Source organism: Saccopteryx leptura, chromosome 3, assembly GCF_036850995.1.
Source record: "Saccopteryx leptura isolate mSacLep1 chromosome 3, mSacLep1_pri_phased_curated, whole genome shotgun sequence".
In the NCBI taxonomy this organism is placed as follows: Eukaryota; Metazoa; Chordata; class Mammalia; order Chiroptera; family Emballonuridae; genus Saccopteryx; species Saccopteryx leptura.
This window is the reverse complement of record NC_089505.1, coordinates 49,197,053-49,209,809: the sequence shown is the minus strand read 5'-3', so window position 1 is coordinate 49,209,809 and position 12,757 is coordinate 49,197,053.

Sequence of the window (12,757 nt, the reverse complement as noted above, 5' to 3'; positions counted from 1 at the left end):
ATGCCTCAGACACCTGGAGACAAGTTTTCATCTTCATTTCAAGAGTAGAGGAAGGAAAAAATAAAATGAATTCCAATAGAAAAGTCAACAAAACTAAAACAAAGGTGAAAAATAAAAGGTTTTTTTTTAAAAAAAAAAACAAAAAACTAAAGTTTTCATTCTAGCCTCTAATTCCATGAGCTCCATTTTAGAAATATAAGATAACATGGCAGTCTAGCCTCTAATTCCATGAGCTCCATTTTAGAAATATAAGATAACATGGCAGACACCTTGAATATGTGGGTCCAAGTCTGCTCATTTCAGTCCTCTAAATCAAAACCAGACCAGGAAATTCCTCAGGGCTTTCTGATTTTATCAACTAATTTTTGTGTTATTACCACCTGAAACTTTTATTTTAGATATGTTAGAGATGGAACAAATAATTTGATTACATACAGTTTTCAAAATAAAATGGTTCTTTTTTTTAGAACAGTAACATACTTTCTCATTTATTCATCCATTTCCTGATAAAAGTTCCCAGTGAATTTCTTTCTTGAAATGCCATGTTTCGGTAGAAATCACTCATGATTCAGATTTCTGAATGTGGGAGTAAGTCATATTCAGCTACTCATTAATAATATTCTTAGGTCAAGTTCAAAATGGATCATACCAGTGTTTGTGAAGGGAAGTTCTTTGCAGGGAAATATATATGCTTTATTACTATGTGACATTGTCATGCTTAAGAGCATTCTTTATAGATTATTTCAATGTCTTTATAGAATTCAAATAAAAAACTCAAAATATTGATGTATTTTATATTTGCAAAAGTTTCTCTGTATTTTACAAGAGGTCTCTTACTTATAAAGAAATAACTTTCAAGCTATACTAACATTTTTATTATCTCCTAGTGATTTACTTTGCTACTGAGAATTATAGAAGACTAATATTCAGGGGCCATATTATAATAAAACACATATTAGAGTGCCTAACATTTGAGTTTGTTTCAGTTTTAATTATTGTAATGTGCACAGGACATCATGCCAAAACTTACCTGAGAAAATATATTAGTGTTTCAGATGTTGATTTACACAATTTATATCAAACAAAATACTATTTTGCAAGTCCTAGTCCCTGGAGAGTCATGAATAACCACTTGTATTCAGCAGAGAGAATCCATGGAAACAATCTTGCCTACAAAGAATGCAACATATTATTTTAACAACAATTCATATTCTAGGTGCCTGATCAAACCAGCAATTAAACTATCTAAGCACTACAGAGATAAAATCAGATTAAAATCAAATTACGGCACCTGGTCAACTACTTCACCAAGTATAAACAAGGAGAGAATTGATAATCCCTTTATGAGCATGCCAGATGCTTCAACTCCTACCCTGTTTCCCCCAAAATAAGACATCCCCCGAAAATAGGACCTAGTAAAATTTTTTTCAAGCTTAGAAATATAAGGCCTCCCTGCAAATAAGACCTAGCTCATCTTTAGAAACAAAAATTAATATAAGACACTGTGTTATTTTTGGGGAAACAGGGTAGATTGTTGTACATGGAAACAGAGTCACAAGAAATTCTTGATGGAATTCAGAGTTTGGCTGGTTATGCTGATGTTTGTGATGACATGACTACAGTATATTAATAAATGCTGATTTTTTGTTCAACAATAAATGTGAATTCTTGTTCATGGAAAAATAAGACATCCCCTGAAAATAAGACCTAGCTCATCTTTAGGAGCAAAAATTAATTTAAGACACTGTCTTATTTTCAGGGAAACACAGTAAGATTAATAGCATTTAACAAGTCCTAGCTTATAAAGGCAATGCCTGTTCTAGTGGGTCCTATGCCCTCTTAGTAAACTTCCCTTGCTTTCTTCAGTCCACATGTGTGTATGCACATGCACACCTATAGAACATCCTGAAGTTCATCTCAGCATGAATTCATAGCCTATCATTACAGCATAATACCCTAACCTTCAAGAAGTCAGGGGCAATGTCTCTTGTTAGCCTCCAATCATCAGTGACTGGCATAAAGCAGATGCTCAAAAAATATTTTGAATGAATTAGTGAATAAATAAACCAGTGCTAAGATCTTCAGTCCCACACCAGTGATGGGAATCAAATAATTTAACAATCTGCCCTAATAACCATTTTAAGTATAAAAAATAATATACCGAAAGGTAGTTTATTATTTCATGCATTTAATACTTAAATAATAACAATAAAAGAGGTACACAAAACTAGATTATGTATAAGAAAGAGTTTTAAAATATTAATGAAAAAATATTAAATAATACCTGTTATTTAAGATATTTCAAATGACAGCTCGTCACCTCCTGATTGCACTTTTTCTCTTTATGTTATGTTTGTTTACTGAAGTAACGAATGCGAGGGAATTAAAATGTAGTATTTCATCAAAGGTATAATGAGTTTTATGAAATGAATAAATAAATATTACAGGCATAGTTCCATCAAATTTTTTTCACCTATGGACAGAATGAACATTACTACAGGTGCTTAGAATACACTGTTGCGCAGATGAATGTTAAAAAGAGTAAGAAATATAAATTTGTGATTTCCACATTGGGCGACTGCCCAGGTGCCTAACTTAGAGAGAACCCTGATTACAAGTGCCATTTTAACAACTGGTTTACCAAACTCAACAAAAAATTAGGTATCGGTTTTGCCGAACAGGTGTGAACCAGCTGAATCCCACCACTAACCCATACTCCATAAAAACTATTTTAGTCAGAGTCACCAATCCCCTCCACATTGCTAAATCCAGCTGTCCATTCTCAGTCTTCATATTTTTTACTTCATCCTCAGCCAATTTGACAAGGTTGGTTGCTGACTCTTCTTTGAGGTCTTCATTCTTCACCACTGGTCTCTTTTTCAATCTGTTTTGTGGGTTTCTCTTCTTTCCCTGATCTTTAAATATCAGAGCCTCAGGATTCAAGTTGTGGTATTCTTTTTCTCTGTTCTTGAGCAATCTCCCTGATGGTTTTAAATTACATCACTAAATTTCAAATTTATATCTTCAGCCTAGACCTTATTCTTCTTCTTTTTTTTTTTTTATTTTTCTGAAGCTGGAAACGAGGAGAAACAGTCAGACAGACTCCCGCATGTGCCCCACCGGGATCCACCTGGCACGCCCACCAGGGGTGACGCTCTGCCCACCAGGGGGCGATGCTCTGCCCCTCTGGGGCCTCACTCTGCCGCGACCAGAGCCACTCTAGTGCCTGGGGCAGAGGCCAAGGTGCCATCCCCAGTGCCCGGGCCATCCCCACTCCAATGGAGCCTCGGCTGCGGGAGGGGAAGAGAGAGACAGAGAGGAAGGAGGGGGGGTGGAGAAGCAAATGGGCACCTCTCCTATGTGCCCTGGCCAGGAATAAAACCCGGGTCCCCCGCACGCCAGGCCGACACTCTACCACTGAGCCAACCGGCCAGGGCCTAGACCTTATTCTTGAATTTCAGACTACCCAGTCTGCAATTGACTTATTGACATCCCCACTTGGATATCTAATAGGCATCTCAAATTTTACGTATCCAAAAGTGAACTACTTTGCCTCTTATTCACCCATGGGCTTCTGCCCCAAACATGCTCCATTTGCATTCATCTCCAGGTCAGTTGATGACTTTTCTATTCATTAGATCAGTGATTTTCTACTGGTGCATCACAAGAATTTTTAAAACATGCAAAAAAGGGCATGGGCCTTTTTTCCCTTAGATTGTCAAATAAGAAAATGACAACAGCCAACACAACAATAACCATCCAGTGTGAATGCTCTATCTTGAACCATAAATATATAGGTCATATAACAGAGTTGCAACTTATTGGCTACGTTGCATAATAAGGTTGCATCTGATTGGTTAATTCTTGGTACCAGAAATCCTTATATACAAGTATAGATACCTGATTTTTTTTAAAGTCACTTTGGAGCAAAAAGGGTAGGTAATTACAATTATTTTTTTGTAACTCAATCAAAATTATACTTATTTTTTTGTCAGATTGGCAAAAAATGTATTTTTGGTGTGCCACAGAATTTTAGTAATTAGTTTGTGTGTACCATGAGATGAAAAAGGTTAAAAATTTTTCCTCTAGATCAGTGGTAGTCAACCTGGTCCCTACCGCCCACTAGTGGGCATTCCAGGTTTCATGATGGGTGGTAGCAGAGCAACCAAAGTATAAATAAAAAGATAGATTTAACTATAGTAAGTTGTTTTATAAGGATTTATTCTGCCAAACTTAGCGAAAATTTGACATAAAGTATATGGTAAGTAATTATTATTATATGCTTTAACTTGCTGTAACTCTGCTTTATAATTTTTATAAAGTTACTTCCCTACTTTATAAATCACCATTACTGTGGAACTGGTGGGTGGTTAGAAAATTTTACTATTAATAGAGATACAAAAGTAGGCGGTAGGTATAAAAAGGTTGACTACCTCTGCTCTAGATGCTCAGTTATCCATTGTTTCTATTGTCACCATGACTGGAGATGACACCAGAATTAGAAAAAAATGGCTTTTCCTTTTCTCCTAATTTTATTCTCCCAACATGCTTTCCATTGACAAATCCTATGTGGAAACAGCTGGCAAGCTTATTTACAAGCTTACAGATTCATGGTACAGTGGAGAGTCTAGAAGACTGTGGAGCTGAACATCACTGGATGTTATCTGTCACTGGCTCCTATCTGTAACTAACTGCCTCCTAACTGGCTTCCACCCTTACGTAGCCTGCACTCACTTCAAAAAATGAAAATCAGATCATGTCACCCATCTTTCTGAAGAATAGAATAGAATAGAATAGAATAGAATAGAATAGAATAGAATAGAATAGAATAGAATAGAATAGAATAGAATAGAATTGAATAGAATAGAATAGAATAGAATAGAAGATGTCACTTGCTTTTCATTTCACTAAGTAAAAGACTTGCTCAGAGATGGCTACAAATGAAATGTGATCTAACTTCTGTGTTCTTTCTGACTTTATCTCTCCGCTGTTAGCTCTGCAGCAGCTACACTGACCTCCTTGCTGTTCCTGGAATACATATTCCCTCTTGCCCTTGGCACTGGTTGTTCTAAAAGTCTAAAACTCTTTCTCTAGGTGGCCACCTGCCTCACTGCCTCACCATTGAGTCTTTGCTCATTTCTAACTTTTCTAATGAGTTTAATTTTAAATTGAACCCTCCCACTCCCAGCATTTATAGTACCCCAAATTTGATCTCTTTGTCAGTGATGATGTTTTTAACATTAGACTTACCATCATTTAACCCACAGAATAATTTAAATGATTAGTTTTTCATGGTTTTTTTTTTATTATCTCTTCCTGCACAAAAGTTAAACTCAGCATGAATCTTTGTTTGTTTGATGACATTTCAGGGGCCTAGACTAGTATTTTAAATTTTGAAAAACACTTTTCCACATATTTAACCTAAGGGATATTAAGCAGGGCTACTGATAACCAGGCAGTTGATTTGCATGAATGATAAACACTATAATTGCCAGTGACTCTTTCATGCCTTTTCTAAGAAATAGCTTTTCAGGAGGAAAATAGAGTATGAGTAATACAGCAAAATGGTACAGTAACTACAGAGTGTCAGAACCAGGTATTCCAAAAGGATCTTATGTCATCCGCAAGTAAACAAAACCCAATCAAACTGGCTTAAGCCAAAAGTCGAATTGTTGACTGCGTAAGTAAAAAATCCAGGAACAGACGTGGGAATAGCATGACTGACTCCAGATACTCCAGTTGTCATCTCAGGAAACAGTCTCATTCCTCTGGGTAATGTTCTGTATTTTTTTGTCTGTGTAGGCTTCATTCTTAGGTAGGATCTCCTGAGCTATTGCCAAATTTGGCCACCAACAGCAATAGCTTACTTCCTGCCCATGAGGGGCCACAGTAGAGAGAGCCGCTCTTTCTCAGGGGTTCCACCAAAGTGCCCTGACTTACTCTCACTGGCCTGGATGAGTCTTTAGTCGTCCTGGTTTGTTAATACCCTGTTTTCAGGCCAGGGACTGGAGTGAACCCAATCAAACCAGATGAAAGTGAAGAATAAGCAGGTTAGCAATGACAATTCAAGGGCTTTTAGTGAAAGAAGGAAGAAGGGTCATTACAACTAATATCTCCTGTTTTAAGAAATGCCCGAGGTTCTGAGGAACAGTTAACAGCATGTCTAAAGTGAAGCAATAGGAAATGAGGCTGGAAAATTAGGTTGAAGTCTGATTGTAAAAAGCTTTTTTTTTTTTAAATGAGAAAAGCACTGAATGAGTTCTCAGGAGACTTAAGTTCTATTCCCAGATTTTTCTATAACCATCTGTGTGACCTTGCCAAGTAACCTAATATTTATATAAATGTGTCCTCACCTATAAAATGATGAATTACACTAAAATAATCTCCATGTTTCTTACCGATGCTGTCAGCTGACAATTTTAATGGGCAAACTAGTTCTTGCAGCTAAGCCAGCTAATGTCCATCTACCATGAATGTATTTATTAACACACGAGGGAAGGAAGAGGTTAACTTCCTGCTCTCTTCCCTCTTGCCACAGGCAACGGACACTGTTCAGCACCCACACCTAGTACAGTAGGGCATTCTGACAGTTGTAAAATTAATTCCAAGCAGAGAGAATTGGGATCTTGCCAATTCTCCCCAAACTTGGCTATGCCTCAGCATTATCTGGAGAGCTCATCAAAACTATAGATTCTTGGGCCCACCCTTATGGATTGAACTGGGTTCTTAAATTTGTACTTTTAGAATTCCTTTTGCTGTTACTTCCTCCTACTCTCCAGTCAGAGATGTGGCAGTTTTCCTTTGGCTCATATTACTTAATGCTAGAAAAAATCATACACATCCACATGCCAAAAGAGATCTTGGCTTGGAAATACGCACCGGATAAAACATAGTCTATTTGCTTGACACTAATATAAGAGGGAAAAAGAAACACTACATTTACTAACATATTTGAGTATTTTATGCAAAGGAGATATATTTCATATGACAGAGATTATAGTTTTCATAATATATACATGACGCATCCTCTTCATTCTGCCAGTTTCAGAGAACTAGTCATAACTCTGCAATTTTCACATAACATCCAAGTCACAATAAGAACAAAAGCATCTTTCACATCTCTGCAGTCATTGATTTTTTTCAATATATCTCCAGAAGTTTTGAAAATGTGATGATAAGTAACTCAGTATCAATCATATCTAATACACCTGCTCCCTGTTGCAATGAATTTCTGAATAGATCACTACATTATATTTGATCAAGTCCTTAAGTTCATAAATCAATAATCAGCTTTAGTCTTGATTTTTCTCAAAATACTTTCCTTTGATTAGTTTAGCCAATATTTTAATTTTTGAAAGCCTATCCATTCAAATGCGATAAAATTAGCCACACTAAAAGCCCGAGTCCAGAGGAAATGACGTCACAATGCAGATGTGTTTACATTAAATAGTTGTGTCGTTCTGACTTCCCTCCTCTCTGAGTGCACATGTGCTCTGGACTTGTCAGGAAACAGTTAACTTCAGCACAATCCAGGCTTCTGGAACTGTAGGAAGGAGTTCTGAGAAAGCTGAAGTGAGGTGTAAATTCCATATTTCCTTCCCACAAACAAGAAAATAAACAACACATACACACACAATACATTTAGGATCCCTGAAAAAAAGTTTAAGCAAATGATTATTTCAGGCACAACAAGAATACTCTGTAAATGGGAAATAAATTCTGACTTTGTTGTAAGAAAAAACTAGAAGAAATATATTCTTCCTTTCTAGTACAGAATAAGGTGATATTTCATTCTTTCATGGGATGCTTTTTTTGCAAGGGCTATTCTAAAATGGAAAAGAAATAATATTTCATCATTAAATTGTTCATTCGTCAATTACCAAATATTTATTTAGCCTCTACTATGTCTAGACACAGCTCCTGGTACTAGGGAGATTTTTAGTGTCTTTCATATACACCAAAACTGACACTACAAAGTTCTTTGAGTAGCTTTCTCAAGACCATGAGGCTGCCTCCGCCATCCAAGTCACCGAAGGGCCCAAATCACCTCCAGGCTCCTTCTGTGCAAACGCATCTCCTCTCAGGACCCGCAATAGATGTGCGCCCTCTTTCCCTCATTTACAGAGCACTCCTCTACCTAGCATCAATCTAGTTCTAATTCTGAGAAAAGAGGCAAATCAGAGTCAGATCCTACCTCCAGGGGGAAATGAGAAAGATGACTGTGTAAGTGAGATCCTAAATGTGTGACAGAAACTACAATAATTACAAGTGCAGAGTACTAGGACACCAGGGAGGGCAGCTAGCTCTACCTCTCACAGCAGCGGTGACACTGGGAGGGACATGAAGAGCAGAAGGGAGATCACGTGTGCATGCAGAGGGAAACGTGGGACCAGTGCAGAAACAAGTGTGGCCATTTCCGGGAGAAGGGAGTGTAGTAAGAAGTGAGGCTGGGCCAGATAGCTGTTTTTTCTTTACTTTGGAAAGGCTTTTTTTTGCGTTACTTGAAAGTACAAGTCATACAGTTAAATTGCATTTTAGAAACATACTTCCATTGTTAGTGTGGGCATGAATGAGGGTTAAGAGATTTGAAGTTAAAGGAAAGGGTTATATTCAGTGGTAGTCAACCTGGTCCCTACCACCCACTAGTGGGCATTCCAGCTTTCATGGTGGGCAGTAGCAGAGCAACCACAGTATAAATAAAAATATAGATTTAACTATAGTAAGTTGTTTTATAAAGATTTATCCTGCCAAACTTAGTGAAAATCCTACTTAAAGTACTTGGTAAGTGATTATTATTATATGCTTTAACTTGTTATAACTCTGCTTTATAAATTTTATAAAGTAAAGTTACTTCTCTACTTTATAAATCACCATTACTGTGGAACCGGTGGGCGGTTAGAAAATTTTACTACTAACAGAGATACAAAAGTGGGTGGTAGGTATAAAAAGGTTGACTACCCATGGGTTAGAATATTATCTGTTTCTTACAGAAACACAACTAAGGACCTATGAAAGGGGAATACCAGTAGAAATGGAGAGGAGATGGGTTTGAAATTTGAGGTGACAACCAGTTTGAGGTGGAGGATATAAGAGAGGGAGGAATCGTGGATGACTGGCTCAGTTGGAATAGCTATATGGATGTTGGCATGCTTAGTAAATATAGTGGGAAGACGTAAAAATATAGTGGGGTGGGGGAGGTGAAGGTACAGAGTTTTGTGTTTTTCATGTTAAATATAAGGTGCCTGTGGATTTCCATTGGGTGGGGAATGTGAATATGGACTGAGAAGGCAGCTGGGGGCTGGAGTTACAGATCTGGGAAACTTCCACCCACAGGTGGCATTTGAAGATATGAAAAATAATGATGAATTTGGAACATTGGCTAGTGAAAAAGGAGGTAGCTGAAAGCAGAACTCTGAGGAAAGCCCACATTTAAGGGAGGAGTAGAGGAGAAACACCCACAGAGTAGAATAAATTGAGATAGCAGCAATGAGTTCATTAGTAGTTTCTGCAAGAGAATTTTAGAGGTTCATATGGGCAGCAGTCTGATTGCTGTCTGGTGTCCTTTGCTGCTATAATTCTCTGTTAGCAGTCTAATCTCTTCATCTTCTCATTTTATGTGAAACAGGGTGTAAGGGCTGGGAAGAGAAGATCCAACCTACTTTTCATTATTTTTTAACTTTATTTTTTATCTTTTGTATTGAGGCATAATTAATATATAAATTATACTAGTTTCAGGTATATAACATGATTCAGTATTAGAATATATTGTAAGGTGAATTACAGAATTACAATTTTTTTTCTTATGATGAGAACTTTTAAGACCTAGTCTCTTAGCAACTTTAGCTTTTTATTGTTGCTATTATTACTATAGTTATTATTAGTTTTTAAACAGGTGCATTCACTGTGGTCTCTTTAGCATTCTAATATCTTCCTATTGAAACGAATACAAAATTGATCCTAAAACCAACTTTATCTGGCTCCTGTCTATGTTCGTAAGATCTTTTCCTTTTTTCTCCTTCACTCACTACTATTCTATCCACGAAGGCCTTCTTTCTCTTTCTTCAATATGCCAGGCTTATTCCTGTTGTGGAGCCTTTTGCAGTTGGTATTCCTTCTGTACAGAATACTCTACCCCCGTCTTCATAAGGTTGCTTCTTTCTTGCCATTCTTGTCTTAACTAAGATATACCTCAAAGAGTATTTTTGGTCCATAAACATAACCAAGGCTCATGCTTCATCATTGTCATTGCATCCTCCAAATTGACTCTTTTTTAAAACATATTATCCTTTGAAATTATTGTGTCCATTCTTGGTTTTTGTCTGTCTCCCCTCGGTAAAATATAAGCACCCTGTGAAGAACAGCCATGCCTTTCTTGTCCACAGCTCTGCCTCCTGGAACTAGAACAGTGCTGGTGCAGATAATGCTTAATGATATTTAAAAATGAACTAATAAATGCTGAGCCTTCCACTAAACATGAGGAGGCATATCCAAAACACTTGTTGGAGGAAAGGGGGAAGAGAAAGAACATCAAGAGATATACCAGTTTTGAGAATGTAACAGCCTGCTGGAATCCCATGTTTATGATCTGGGTCACAGCTTACAAAAAAAATGTGCCAATTTGCAGGAGTTCATGAAAACTAAAAAAAGGGCACATTTTCATAATTGTTTTGAAATTAATCTGTCCTAACACATAGTTCCTGGGTAGAGAACCACTGACTTGGGAAGCACGTCATGCATTTCGTCATCTAATTACACCATACCTGATATGGTAATGTGACTCAAATGTACATGCGTATGTCTTGTCTTGAGAGTCAGTGGGGTATGATGAAAAGTGCACTGACTATGGGACCAGAACACCCAGGTCCTAGGTCATTAATTATCTCTGTGACCTTGGAGGAGACCCACACATGCCCAGTCCTGCTGACTAGTCTGTTCTCTGCCCTCCAGACCAGCTAGAACCCAAACCATGCATCATTCTTTTGATCTAGGACTTTTAATTGCTACTCTTCCCATTTAGTAACTTGACTTTGGCTCAATTCTTTCCACAGTGCTCCCTTATTTGTTTTTTATCTTATTTTCCTCCCTAGACAATATTTTCTCTGAGGTCCTGTTCACATCTGTGTACCATCTTCCAACCACATCCTTCATCCTTACCTGCTCCCAACCCTACCCTACAAGTATTATTCATATGGTAGAAAAAAAATGTTTTAAATGTTTTTTAAAACTTTATGGAAAACAAAGTAGCAATATATATTAAGTATTTTAAAAAGATACATATTCATTGAGCTAATTATTCTTTTAGAATTTGAGTCTAAATAAGTAATTCCAAATGCAAACAAGAATATCTATGCAAAGGTGTTCAATTCAGTGTTGTATCGATAGCAAAATAAAATACAGCAACAAAAAACAATGAAACAATATAATCATCAAAAGAATAAAGTTAACTAATTAATGAACTATCCAATGATAGAAGCTTCATATATTTGAGACAATATATGATAGAAGTATATTAAGCATCCTCGAGAAATGATGTTTTAATGAACAGAAAAGTAGACCATACATGAAGAAACTAAATATTAAAAAAACTCTGTGTTATGACTCCAGTAGTGCAATATTATAATCATACACACACACATATACACACACACACATGCATAAGGAATAAAAGACTATGAAAATACAATGAAATGTTAAGCATAGATACTCGAAGTAAAATTATGACTATTTTCTTCTAAATTTTATTCTATATTTTCAGTTTTCTATAATGTACTTTTACTGCTGCTTAATATTTAGAAGAAAAAGTTAAAACTTTGCCAATAAATTGATAAATTTGAAAACTTTTATTGAACTAATTTAACTCTAAAATAAAACTAATAATACTATTTTTATTCCCATATTTTCATATCTGAAGCTTAATGAAAACACTATTATAGTTTGTATTCAAATTGTTAACAGTTTTCTCCATAGGTTAGAAAATTTTAAACAAAAATGATAATGTCTATATTTCTTTCAGATTAATGATTTCCAGGGCACAGAGTAAAAGATGGCCCCAAAATAGTTAAGAAATTATGGTTTATGAAGATTAAACACTTTAATTTCTAAACTCCCTGAAATTCACAGTAATGCAAAACAGTGTTCATCCAGAGACATTACAAAGGAAAAAAAAAAAAAAAAAGCTTGATTTTGTTCAGAGCATATTGAATATCAGATCATTAACATCTGTTTACTGGGCGCTATTGTTTGAAGCGGAGATTATTAGCCTTGTTTTACAGTTTCAGGAGGTTGAAATTTAGAGAAGTAACTTCACTAAGATCACTGAAGTAGATTATATTCAGACTATTCTCTGCTAATTCCAGTGAGCTCCCCCTACATGAAGGTTATACAATGCTACCCCATTGACTCAGACTTGGCCATGTGCCGTGTTTAGACCAATGGGCAGAAATAACACATTGTCCACCACAGGCCTCTTATTTCCCTCTCCCATGAGGCCAACAATGTCCTCAACAACAACAACAAGATATGAGCTATTTCTTCATTTGGGTTCCAAAATAAAGAAAACATGGAGCAGAGGCATGGCCAACCAAAAAAAAAAAAATGTAATGCAAATAAGCAATAAGCTTTTACTATCATAAACTACTGAGATCTGGTAGCTGTACATCATAACCTAACTTTTGCTGATTGAGAGCCATTAGTAACCAGTGTGGACAAATTCAATCCTAGGTCTGTTCAGCTCCAAGTTCATGCTCTTTTTACTACA